The sequence below is a fragment of the Leptonychotes weddellii genome, chromosome 8 (genome assembly GCF_054177405.1).
Source record: "Leptonychotes weddellii isolate Sample4059 chromosome 8, ASM5417740v2, whole genome shotgun sequence".
Classification (NCBI taxonomy): Eukaryota; Metazoa; Chordata; class Mammalia; order Carnivora; family Phocidae; genus Leptonychotes; species Leptonychotes weddellii.
In genome coordinates, this window is record NC_138376.1 from 31,622,735 (window position 1) to 31,636,690 (window position 13,956).

Here is a 13,956-nt window from a genome sequence, read left to right on the forward strand (position 1 = left end):
TGTTGTTTTTAAGATTTTATTTATTTATTTATTTATTTATTTAAGAAACAGAGAGAGCACAAGCAGGGGGAGCAGCAGAGGGAGAGGGAGAAGCAGACTCCCCGCTGACCAGCAGGGAGCCCGATGCGGGGCTTGATCCCATGACCCTGGGATCATGACCCAAGCTGAAGGCAGACACTTAACCAATTGAGCCACCCAGGTGCCCCCAAAACAATGTTTTTAACACAGTCAGAGAGAAATGCCAGGTCACTTATAGAGGAACAGCAATTGGACTGACAGCTGACTTCTCAACAGCAATTTCAAAGCCAGAAGCAATAAAATAATGGCTTCAGTGACCTAAGAGAATAAATTCAGTAAAGCCACCTTTCAAGACGGAGAGCAAAATAAAGACATTTTCAAGCCAACAAAAGCCAAAAACCAAACCAAACCAAACCAGACCAGGAAAAACACTTGAGAGTTCAACACCACCAGACTCTCACTAAAGGCTAATAATGCTAAAGGATTTATTTCAAGCAGAGGGAAAATGATGTGAGATTCATGAAAGAATGGTAAGAAAAGATAATGATAAGTATGTGGGTACATCTGTACCAACACTGACTGTATAAAACAGTGATGTCTGACTGGTAGGGAAAAACATAGGATAGAATGAAAGCATGGGATGCTAATTGTACGTAGATCGGGAGAGGCAGTGACGAGAACTGAACCAGTCTATGGCTCTTGCATTGCTGGGGAGGAAAGTAAAGACCCTGATTAATTTTAGACTTTGGTAAGTATGCCAGCTACAACAGCTGGACTAACCACTGCAAGAACAGACAGAGAGCGTAGAACTTCCAAAGAAGAAGATGGAAAACGGAACAAGTGGGGCAAACAGCTCAGTCCAAAAGAAAGAGCAGAAAAAGCTGCAAGTATATAAAGGTGGTAGAAATGTATCTCAACCCATCAATAATATACACTGATTCTAAGCATCTAGACACCAAACAGCATTGCCTTAAAATATAGAAAACAAGCATTTCAGCACTACTAGGAGAAACTGACAAATCCAGTGGGAGATTTTTAACACATTTCTCTCAATAACTGATAGATTAATCAGACAAAAATAGAAAAGGTCATACTATAGATGATTTGAACCATACAATGAACAAACTGATTTTGACCATACTATATAGAAAACTATATCCAACAATTAGAGAATACACATTTTTTTCGAGCGCTCATGGAACGTTTGAGAAAAAAGTTGAAGAGAGATAAATAATGAAAAGGGAGCACGCCAAAGGGGTTATGCTTCTTTCAAACTATCTCCGAGGATCCAAACCTGTTTTGTCTTGATGCACCTTGAGTCTAGCGCAGTGACTGTCATAAAGGAGGCTCTTAAGATGTCCTGACCCAAGAATGGTCAGCAGAGAGAATTCTCTGTGGAGGCTGGAAGAGGCTGAGTGAGTGCGGGAGCCCGTTCCAACACGGAGAGGGACAAGAGGCCAAGGTGAGTGGGGCCAGTCTCCAGGGAGAATGGATACAAACAAGAAAAGCAGAGCCATGAACACCATCTTCCCATCTGAAGGAGACTCATGTGGAAGAGATTTGGAAAGCCCAGTCTTTGTGGTTCCAAATGGCATAGCAGGGAGAGGCAGACAGGAATCACAGGGAAGAAGAGTTGTACCCAAATTAGGAAGAAATTTCCAATAATTCACTGTTCAACTTTGGTTAGGAATGGCCTGGCTGATCCTTTAAGACCCCTTACAACCCTGTCCCAGGTTACAGACTAACTGACCTTCTAATGCTCATTCTTTCCAGAGATTCCTTCACCCCAAATTGCCTGGATATGTAATCCCCAAAAGATTTGCGGAAGGTCCCAGATTCAGGAGGTGGTGGAGGAATAATGAGAGCTTTAGTCCCCTGATCTTCAATTTGGTACCCTTTCTTCTCCATCACCGGCCTCTCTACTAAGTGCAGTGAGCAGGCTTTGCCCTGCTAGGCTGCCATGCACTCTCTAAGCCCACCCATGTGCCAGTAAACCCCATTCTTCCAGCACGTGGTACGAGATCACAGAAGCACAGAGTATTAGTTACAATAAAAATGCCTGAGCCTTCCAGGAGAAAGGCAAGCCAGCTTACCTTGACCTCCGCAGCAGATGGTTGAGTTGGGGGCCTGGCTCTGGGGGCTTCTCCTGCAGCTGGCCAGTCATGCTGCTCTCATGCTTCTGGGCAGGTGGGAAGGGGAGGCCTGGTTCTGCAGAAGAAAGAGAAGGAAAGGGTTTGTTCCTAGCTCTCCATTACCGTCCTGCAGAGGATACCATCCAGAAGCCCAGGGAGTTCCTGAGGCTGGCCTCACCCACTCTCATGTCCTCGGGGAACAGGCAGGCATGGATGGGACAAACATTTCCCCACCCTACGATGTGCCATGCGGGGATCTGAGGAATGAGGCTAAAAAGATGAATTAGATGCACTCCCTGCTCTCAAGAATCAGTCGAGAGAGAGAGAAAGAGAGAGAGAGAGAGACGTGCACATGTTTCATTACAATATAATTTGGTAAGTGCTGCGATTTCCCCAAATTCATTCAACAGCCTACCTGTCCCACAGGGGAGCAGAGGCAGCTCACAAGTGCTACCCACAGGCCTTCCCAAAGAACTTGGCAGGAAGGATGAGTTGTCTTTGTGTTTTAATTTCCAATCCATTGCAGATAACTCTTTTTATAAAAGGTAATGAAAATGAACTGGTGGACAAATGAAATGAAAAACATGTTCATCCAAAGCACCACCTCTTCAGTTATCCGACTCAACAGATTACTCTGTCCAACTGGGATGGAAGTTTCTAAGCGCTTCCTCACCATTTCTGTACTCGTCTCGTGGACGGCTAAGCAATTTGCAGCCCGCGCCATTCCACAAGCCACAGTTGAATAGCCTCAGTAGAGGTTTGTACAGGGTTAGGCTTTCCCAAGATGTCTGGCTGATCTCTTGAGAGGGTGGCTAGCAATGCAGCTGATGCCAAATTCACCCTCTGGACTACAGATCAGAGAGTCTCTCTCCGGGAAGGAGGGCCACTGCAGGAACTTCAGGGAAAATGTCGGGACAGAGCCAGTGGAACTCGCTGGGTTCAGGTTATGGAGCATGGGGCTCATGGAACCTAGTCAAAACGTCCCAGCCCTAACTAGGGCAACCCCAGCCAAAGCTACCGCCCTGAACAGGAAGAACAAAGTGTTATCTATTAAAACGGACTGGGACATTTCAGAAAATAAATCAGTTCCGAGATGTCAAGAGGGCTGCTGGTGTTCATTCCTACTATTTAATGCCATAAAAATGATTTTTTTTTAAATTGAGAAATCCTTTGTCTGTGACAGCCAGCTCCAAAAAAAGGCTTTAAATGCCTATTGCCTTAATACTTGAGGGAGAGATTACAAGTCATTTTCACCCATTTGAATGTTTAAGAGAAAGTGTTCATTCCTCTAAACTCTCAGCTTTTAAGTAGTTCTTATTTTAAACTTTAGAAGAGAACTCCACAGAAGAAAAACTTCCCCTTTCAAAGTCTTTTTTTTTTAACGCGATCACTCATATAGTCTCACTCCCTGCTTCAAATGCTAAATCATCTGCAATTTGGAAGTTTGTTGCTCATGAAATTCTAGCGAGAAGCACATCATAAACAGTCCTATAGCAACAGAATGCTTTTGAAGCGATGTCTGTGTTGTTACAAAGATTGTATATCATTATCTCTGTATGTTGGGGAAGAGAAGGTTATGGGAATAACTGTTTACAAATAAGTCAATATAGTAACTGGCAACCGGCACAGAAGACATTAGCAAGAAACTAAACCGTGGTGTGGGGTGGGAAGCAGGGACGTACTTCCCTCAGTTGCCATGACTAACGTGCTGTCCTGACTCTCAGCAAGCTCCCTGGCCACAGCCTGAGTCCTTGGAGCTGTCTGTCTCACCGGCAAGAGCTATACTTAGGCAACCAGAGAGCCAAATGTTATTGGTCATCTATTATATGTCAGGTGCTGCGCTGGCCTCCAGGGTTCTCAAGATGGGTTCTCCCTCAAGGAGGCCCAAGACAGACATGGAAGCAGGTAATTAAAACCTCCCTACCCTGTTAAAAAAAAGACCATACTGGCTGGAGTTAAGGGAGAGGAAGTGAGGTTAATTGGCTCAATCCATCTCTCCAAACATGCATTCATCCATCCAATGGTGACTGAGTGATGGTATGCACCATGCAAGTGCAAGGCACTAGGCAGAGAACAGGTGAGACCAAAGTGGTCCCTGCCTTCATGGAGCTTATAGTCTAGTGGGAGAACAAACATTAACAAACTAGAAGTAACTGTAATAGTGATGTGTTCTAAAGAAGTATGGCTACTGCTATAAGAACATGTGACGGGGGTAGACCTAGCATGGAAAAGGGTCAGTGGTGCTTTCCAAAGGAACTGGTCCTTAATCGGAGCCCTAAGAATACATTAGTGAAGCAAAACAGGGAGGGCAGGAGAGAAACAGGAGAGAAAAGGTGTTCCCAGCGCAATGAACGGCCTGTGCAAAGGTCCTGTGATGAGAAGGAGCACGGCACGTTCTAGCTATGAAAGGAAGCTTGTAATAAGGACCAAACTGGTTCTTGGCCTCACGCCATGCTTCAGTCACTGTGGTGTTCAAGGCAAGCATGAAAGATCTGTAGGTTTTTTAGAAGTACCCAAGAAGTTACCTATGGCAAGCCAGGAATATAAGGTGCATATGTACACACATAAGGTGCAATTCTCTCTCATCCTAAGCTGGCACAAGGCATCCAAAATAGGGGACACCTTGCTCTCCCTCCAATTTTAGACCAAGCTTTTGGCACTCTTACCTATTTTCTTTTCAGTAGTGCTGAGTTGGTTAAATTCAGTTTGGCCAGTAGTAAAAATGAGTTGATCAGCGCTGATAAGACAGTGTGTGGGTTTTGGAATGTGGACAAGCATTCCATTATTAAGATTATTGCTGGAGAAGCATCATGGGGGGGGGCGGTATTTTAAGAAAATTCATACAATTTCATGCATGGAACATGAGCTTTGGGGCCCAGCAGACTTGGGTTCAAATCTGACTCCATCCCTCACTGGCCATTCGGCCCTTGGTCTTCTGTTAAAACAGGGTTAGCAGCACCTCCTTGCAGGGGTCTCAAAGAGATCAGCAAGTAGCACACTGCCTGGTTCCCAAAAGACCCTGAATAAGGGGCATCATTACCATCACTGCACCCCAGCGAGCAGGGGACAGGGACAGCCACACCCCTCCCTCAACGTGAAAATCAAAAGGAGTCCACAGAATGATCTCCCAGCCACTACTGGGGCTGTAGGGTAGATTTGCAATGGCTCAGGGGTTACCCATCAGTGGCCAGGTATCCTGATGACTCATCGTTTCTTGGTGTGTACCCTCAATGGTCCCCAGCCACCTTGCTGAGAGTCCCCAGCTGGAAGTCCCACTCCACAGCTAACCCTCACTGAACCACACCTCATCTGCCCCAGGCTCAACTGCATTGGAGGTATCCAGATGTCCTTCTGGAGATTTACGGGAAGCCCCACTCAGGAGCCCTGGGCTCCCACCATGAACAACGGGGGATCCTTTGGACAAACAGCTGAGTCCCAGAGGGTAGAGGAGACGGGCCAGCTACCACATCCTACCACAGACTAGGCATGGTGCTGGGACTTCCCAGCGATTGCCTCCAATATTTACAACAATCCTGCAGAGTCACTGTGGGTATCACAATTTAACAAGTAGGAAACAGACCTGCTGACTTGCCCAAGACCACAGAACTGAGCGGTGGAGCCAGGCCCTGAAGCCTGGAAGCCCTTCCTCTTTACTCCATCACCACACCACCTTACGGGGACAGAAATCTTATCATCTCTTTCCCAGACGACCCAGGAGGACACAGCCCTGGAAAGTTGTGTGCCTTTCCAAGGATCTGTAGCCAGCAAGCCACCAGGCAAGGCCAGACTCTTCCCACTGCCCCACACTGCTGTTTGGGCCCCAGTTTCCCTTCTGCACACTCGTGGTGACAAATGCCGCCTTATATACCACACTATTGTCAGAGTTGGGGGGGCAACAAAGATTTAAAGAGCTGGGGAAAGGGAAAAAATTAATATACAGAAACAAACACTTTAAAGGGGTACCGAGAGGCTCAAACCAGAGGGAAGGTTCTCCTCAGCCACAAAGCAGCTGTAATGAAAAGAAGAGCTCAGGGGCGCCTGGGTGGCTCAGTGGGTTCAGCGTCTGCCTTCGGCTCAGGTCATGATCTCGGGGTCCTGGGATCGAGCCCCACATCGGGCTCCCTGCTCGGCGGGGAGTCTGCTTCTCCCTCTGCCTCTGCCCACCACCCCTCCTCTTGTGCACTCTCTCCTCAAATAAATAAATAAAATCTAAAAAAAAGAAAGAAAGAAAGATAGTAAAGAAGAGCTCACATCCTGCCCTGATGGGTTGGGGGAAGGTTTAGCTGGGGACACAGGATATACAAGAGGGAGCCTCTGGAATGGGAAGCAGGACGAAATGAAGTGTGAAGAATTCCCTCTGTGCCACCCACAATAAATTAGGAATTGGCACCAATTTTAAAAAGAAGGGAAAGGAGGAGGGGGAGAAGAAGAAAAACGAGGAGAAGGAGGAGGAGGAGGATTCAATCTGTAGCTTTAATTTAAGAACAGCTAAGACAGTCTGAAGAGTGATCGATACGACGAGAAATCTCGGACTCCAGGTGCTTGGGGGCCAACCATTCCGTCTAACGAACACCATGCAGAGAGAACTGTGGCACCGAAGAAGATCTAATTTTCAAGTGAGACACATTCCCCCCAACAGTCAGGGGAGGCCCGGAAGCTTTTTAGATGTGGGGGAAAAGTCTCATTCTCTCTCTAAACATCTCTTCTCTTCCTTTGATGCCCCACTCCCACTCCCATGGAGCTTGAGGAAAAAAACAGCTGTCCTGCATGGCAGGAGTGGGTCCTGCCCAGACCACTGTGAGACAGAGGTGGACCATTTAATCCAGCTTTCATGCACCTGGTTATTCTAGAACACAGAAGCTGGGCCATTCACATCAATAGCAGAAGAGCTCAAATACTGAGAACGTATCATCAGACGGACTCACTGTAGACTGATGAACAGCAGGCCACTGGCCACTCTGCAACCTCCTCAGGCCTCCTACCCCCTTGCTCATGGCCCCAGCCAGCTTGTCTTTAGGGCTTCACATACCCCAAGCTCTTTCCTACCCCCGGGTCTTTGCACATACTGGTCCCTCTGACTAGGATGCTCTTCTCTTAGCTCCTCCCTCATTAGCATCTAGTCAAGCTTTCAGGTTATAGCTTCAGTGAGACTTCTCAGACTCTCCAGAAATATAAGTGTGCAGCAGTCCTTACCACAGTTGCAATCAGTTAATTATGTGATTAGCAAACTGGTCTCCCCAGTCGGACTGTAAGCCCTACTATGGCATGGGCAATGTCTGGTTTTTTTTTTTTTTTTTTTTACCATAGTGTCCCATGGGCTAGCATAGCAGTTCTCAATTCTGATTGCACATCAAAATCATCTGGGGAGTTTAGAAAACCACGGATGCCTGGGTTCTACCACAAACCTATTAAACAATAGTGTTTAAAGCTTGCCCAAGTGGTTGTAATATGTGGCCAAGGCTGAGAACCGCTGACTTAAGGAGGTCGTGGGTGCTGGGTTGATGTCCTAGTGCAATCTTGCAGTGGCCTGGGGAGTTACAGTAGGACCTTGCTCCCTTTGCTTGTGTATACAATGTAGCATTTAAATGTTGTTTTTCACTCCAGAGATTAAATTTGAGAAAATTCCGGAAGAGGGAAACAAAATCCTCATTGTTATAGAGGAATACTATTCCTTTCAACTAAGTTCTCCCCATACAGTCCCCTCCCCAACACACCTCTGTCCTTTCACCCTGTTTCATCACCTTTATCCTCAGAGCCACGGCATTAACCTGATGTGTTCCTGAAATACACTTAAATATCGGGGATGGAATCTGCTGTTTTTTTTTTTTTAATTAAAACAGGCCCAACTATACAATGCAATAGGATGCAAAATTTCACACTCAGTTTTATTAAAACAGGAGAGTTCAAAGCCAGTCTGTACTGGGACAGGCTTGCTGCATCAGCTTCTCTGTCCCCAGGCGATGTGTGTGCCTACTAAAGTGTGAGCAGCCTGGTCTCTCCAGCTGTGTTGTCCAACATAGTAACTGCTAGCCACAAGCGGCTATTTCAATCAAAATAAGATGAAATGAACTTAAAAACTCAGTTCTTCCAGTTTTACTCACCACATTTTAAGTACTCAGTAGCCACATGCGGCTAGGCTAGCGGCTACCATATTGGATGGCACAGAACAGAACATTTCCATCACTGCAAGCGTTCGGTGTGACAAGCATTCTTCCAGAGCAGAGTATTGCTACCTGGGCGCTAGTGACCTTTGGGGCAGGATAATTCTTTGTTGTGGGGAGCTTCCAGCATATGGTGGAGCGGTAGTTCTCAACCTCGGGTGGTTTTTGCCCCTCAAGGAACACCTGGCAATGTCCAGAGACAGCTTTTGGTCGTCACAGCGGGGGCTTCTACTAGCATCTAATGGGCAGAGGCCAGGGTTGCTGCTAAAAATTCCCACAGAGCACAAGGCAGTCCCCACAACAAAGAATGACCTGGTCCCAAATGTCAGTAGTGCTGAGGTGAGAAACTCTGCTCTAGATTAATCAAGAAAACACAGCTGTTCTCAGTAAAACTACTGGCAGGAGGCTCACAAGACCAAAGTGCCCCTAACCCCCTCCTTCCTCAAATTTAGAACCCTGAGAAGAACTGTCTAGGCAAACAGGTGTCTCTATTTGTCAAGAATGCAGAATAAGAAGTCCTGGTTTCCAGAATAACCTGCTAACTCATTTTTAAAATGAAGTCCCTGCACTTGGAATCCTAAGGACTAGGAGAAGTAGACATCCATCTTTGGCGCTGTGGTTTGGAATGTGTGATTAATTAACTACAGTCTGCCTGTTAGTCGGATGTAGATATTCCTTTGTTCATGCATCTACTTATTCAGAAGTATTTACTGAGCACCTACTACGTGTCGGGTACTCTTCTAGTGTTGGAAACAGAGCAGTAAATAAAAGAAGCCATGTCCCTGCTTTGTAGAGCTGACTTTCTACTAGAGAAGACCAACAGTACACAAAGAAACAAATACAGCAGCAGTAGACAGGTGGGAATGATAATGTCAGGAAGGAAAATAGGCCAGGGTAAGGAGACAGAGCAGTGAAGGGGATGGATGCCTGAGGTCACCCCTCTGAAGAACGAACAGGGAAGGTCCGCTGAAAAAGTGACATCTGGACAGAGACCTGAATGAACTGAGATTGAACGAGGTAATTCGAGGAGGCAAGAGAGTCCCAGGCAGGGGAGAAGAGTGGGTGCTGGGTCCTTTGGTGATACAAGCTTGGGGGAGAGGCGAGAGGGCTAGTAGAGAGGTCAGTGAGGCAGGCAGGGGCCAGGTGGCAGGGCTGGGAAGCCACTGGATGGCTCTGAGCAGAAGAGAGATGGGGCTTGGTTAATGTTTTACAGAACAAACTATGGGATGACAAGAGTGGAGAAGGACAGACCAGTTACGAGGCTGCTATGGTCTTCCAGGCAAGACATGGCGATACATTATTAATCAATCGACAAGATCATTAATGCTAATACCAGCTCTCTACTTGGCCAATGCTATTCATATTCTATCTCAGAGAGATCAAGGGCAGACCAAGCATCCTGTTCAAGCTACCTGTATGGGGAAATGCACTCTGAGTTCCAAATGGTCAACTTGGGTTTTAAGCTGGGGACCGTGTGATCTGAGAAGAAACAGCGGGAAAGGGAGTTGGGGGTTGGGAAGATTTGCAGGAGGAAAAAGGGACTATTCCCCAATTGTCCCCCTTTCTCCAAAGCCATCAGAGAAGAGGAGTCTGAGAGGGGCCTTCCTACCATATTCTTTCAAGGGTTGTTGGGCAGTGAGTGGCTGAGATCCACTCTCCCGCTACAGGCAGAGCAGAAGGGGAAGGACTGGTTCTCCTGGAAGGATGGCATTGCAGCTGAGAACGAAGGAGGGCATGGAGTCTGTTCCAGAAGCGGGAAAGCCTCTACTTCTGGGTTTCTGGGGTTTCAGGGCAACACAGGGTCAGGGAAATAGCCATGGAGTCAGCAGATGTAGCGCAGAATAATCCAGCCGTGCCTCTTCCTAACCGCACAACACTGGGCATGCCGCCCAATCTCCCCGACCCTCTGCAAAATGGAAACGAGACCCTGCCTCTCGGCATGGTTAGGAGGGGTCAAGCCAAACGACGTCCAACCTAGAGTAACAAATTCCAGCCCACGTGCCAAAGTCTGGGCCCATGTCTCTTCTGGAGCAGATGCAGAACCCACAATGGTCCACGGGGGTGTCTGGGTAATTCAGCTCTACCCATGGGAAGGGGCTTCTCTATCATCAATTCATCTATCCAACACACATCCACTAGGTCTTAATGCTGGACTTGGTTTCTGGAAAAAACAGAGAGTAAGATGCAGCATCTACTCTCTAGGAACACAGGAGCAGTGGGGGTGGTGGGAGACAGGCCAACAGGCTCCTCTAATCCTCTTTTTCCCTCAGTGCATGTGACCCTGCGCAGATGGTTTTCATGCCGTTAGACTACAGCCAGCAGCCTTCTGGGGCCTGCACACCTCTCGTGTGTACTGGAGGCTTGCAGCGTCTGCCCTGGGGACCCTCCAGACCGGCGAGCAGGCCTGATCGTTTCTCCTGGGGGAAAAGGCAGGGCTGGCTGGGTAGACAGGGACACAGGAGAAGTGTCTGCCTTCAGCCAGGCCTTCCTTCCAGTCCCTGCTTCCTCTCTGCAGGGGACATGGCTCCAGGAGAAAAAGAAGACCAGGACAGGTCAGGGGCAGGTAGGACACCCACTCCTGACCCCCAGATAGCCCAGCGCTTGACATCTTCTCTAGCGCTTCCCAAGGAACGTCTTCAAGAGAAGGCCCCAGCTCTGAGTCATCTTCAAGCAGAGAAGGGACCTTGTAAAAATAACTCCCAAGTATGAGGAACCTGTATTCACATTATTCATGAAACAAAGAACAAAAAAGCAGGGCAGGAAGCAGAGGAGGAAAGTGTCGTTCACATCAGTTTTCTTCACATGACAAGCAGCCAGGAACTCATTTGCTGAGCCCCATCTCTCTCCCTCTCCCCTCCTCTCTCCTTAGAGCGATTACATAAGCTGGAGAGAGGGTCTCCTTTTCACCTTTTGACTCTCCCACACCCCCCTTCAACTATCACCCCCAAATCTGAGCCTTCCCGGGAATCCCAGACAGTATCCGGGGGGCGCGGGCTGTGCCTTCTCCTGGCCGTCTGCCCCGACACAGAATTGCCTCGAAGCCCCAGGAGCCTCTGCAAGGTGCAGGGGTGGTGTATCTGCCATTGTGACCAGAAGTATTTTAGCAGACACCTATAAAATCAAAAGGAAAATGCCTCATAATCCCATCGCTTTGTGAGAATATTCACTTCTATTTTATTTTTTTGCTAAACTTTTAAGGAACTATGGTTGAGATCATATTGTATATATAATTTTGTATCCTGTTTCTAACATAAGCATTTTGTCATGTTATTAAAAGCTCTTTGTAAATATTAGCTTTAACTATCGGCTAATAATTCACCGAACATTATGGTCCATTCCCTAATGTTATGAGAAACAGGAACCCGTATCCTCCCCGGACTTATTTTACCTAATAATGCAGGTCCTGTTAAGTGACCCCCCCGAGCACTGAATACAGCAATCATCACCCATCTCTGAGCGTGTACTACTCTGTGCCAGGGACTCTGCCTCCTACCACGTCAGCTGGCTGGGAAGGTTAGATGAGGGGATGGCTTAGGATCACACTATCACGTGCAAAACAGATCCCCTTTCTCCACACTGGGAACTTCTACACCTCCCTTGGTGGAGGGCCGTCCCCCATTCCATTCTTCTCCCAGGAAAACCAGGGCCTCGCCCTCATTCCCTTGAGAGGAAGCTCCAGGTCTGAGAAGCAGAGGACATGTGGCCAACCGAAAAGCCTTGGATTGGTCATCAGGTATGAGGGCTGGCCAACCACAGGCTGCAGGCCAGCCAGCCCCCTATTTATACAAAGAGAGCTTCCATGGAACACAGCCACACCCATCATTTACATATTGTCTACAGCTGCCTTCAGCCACAATCAGCAGACTCGTTGTGACAGAGACCATATGGCCCGCAAGCCTAAAATATTTAGAACTTGGCTCTTTAAGACCGTTTGCTGACCCCTGTGTTTGGAGGCCAAACATCCTCCAAAATCCATGCTCCCCATTATTTAGTGAGAGGCGTCCCTCAGAAGCAGCTGCCCAGTCAGGAACTCCATCTGCCTGCTCATCCTGCCGCTGGACGGGACCCTGTGATTAGTTCTCATCAATGAAACGAGGGCCCGGGGACGTACGCCATCTTGGGGCCCTGCGGGCAAAGCGGTGGGTGAGCTTCTACTACCTTATTTTTTCCCTTCCACCTGAACCCAGGGGCCTCCTGGGCCTGTAGTAGTGTTTCCTTCCTTTCTTCATCATTATTCCCCAGAAAGGAGCCTTTTGGGACACTTTTTTCCTAATTGCCTTCCTCCAGGAAATTATACCACAGATATCCTGAATATCTGGTTAGGTACCATGGATACATCTGTCATATTTATGTAAGGAATGTAAAATTTTTTTGCCCCTAGGAACTAATCTTTGCCCCCTTGAGTGTAATATTGCCCCCACTGAGAATGTACCCTCTAAAATATAGCAGAATCACAAGACAGAGCTACCTGGGTCCCTGAATAATCTTGTGGAGGAATGCCAGGCACACCAGAACACTTGCACTGGACTGTTATAAGGGCAAGAAATAACTGATCATGTTAAACTCTCCCAAACTGGAAGATGATTATGGCAGCTAATATTGCCTTAACAATGTTAATACGAGATCTAAATTTAATCATTTTTTTCAAAAGTATGGACTGGATAGGTATGCAATATTATAAACAGGGAATCTCTCCTAAATCCCAAAGAAGGTAAATTTAGGATTAAAAGCCCCTACTTAGATGGGGGAGAGTTTAGCCTGCTAGCTCTTGAAGTGATATAGGCAAAAATTTTAAACAGATTCAAGAAGGGTTGAGATTCCATATTTATTAGGTGGAACATGGATAACACATTAACTGCATTCACTTATATCCTTTTCATATGGATACATCATTACAAAGATGAAAGTGAAAGAAAAAAAAATTTTTAAAGACATTTCAGGGAGCCTGAGTGGCTCAATTGGTTAAGCATCCAACTCTTGATTTTGGCTCAGGTCATGATCTCAGGGTCGTGAGACTGAGCCCCATGTCAGGCTCCATGCTAGGCATGGAGCCTGCTTAAGATTCTCTTTCTCCCTCTCCCTCTGCCTACCCACACTATTTCTCTAAGAAAAAAAAGAAGAAAAAAGGACATCATTTCAAATAACAATGGGAATAGGTAAGAGCTACTAGGAAAGAGACTGGAACAACTCTGTGGAAAATAAACAGACTATGGAAGGTTACAAACTGATGGTGGAGGCACACGAAGCCTGAGCCCAGAATAGATGTGAGTATCATGGGAGTCCCTCAGCCTGGCAGAATGGCCAAGAGGCTCATGACTCAGGGCAATGGAGGGCAGGAATCAGATGTTAGGCTGAACAGGGGGAATTATATGAAATCTGAAGTCAGAGGAGTTGAATCCTCCACGGGTGGCTCATGAGGCAGCCAGGTATTCACTCTCCCCAGCGAAACATGGCATTTTTTTCTCTGAAGAAAGTGAATGGACCCAAAGAAAAGATGAGATCCAGAAAGCATTAGAACTAACCTAGTAAAATAGTAAAGGAAAAGCCCAGATGACAATTGTGTAGCAGGCCTAGAGAGCAACCAGATCAAACTTGAGGAGAAGAGAGGCTCTGGGAAGAAGGGAGGATATATAAAATACCCAACT

General features: G+C 47.0%; 1 protein-coding gene across 20 annotated transcripts in view; it reads right to left on the reverse strand.

The window, feature by feature from the left end:
• Positions 1-13,956, reverse strand: part of TRERF1 (transcriptional regulating factor 1) — a 200,785-nt gene that overhangs the window by 64,439 nt on the left and 122,390 nt on the right. For all 20 annotated transcript variants that reach the window (XR_014147661.1, XM_081828248.1, XM_081828239.1 and 17 more), the window contains one exon: positions 2,112-2,226. The gene's annotated coding sequence lies outside the window, so the exon portion shown is untranslated. The remainder of the gene's footprint in view (positions 1-2,111; positions 2,227-13,956) is intronic.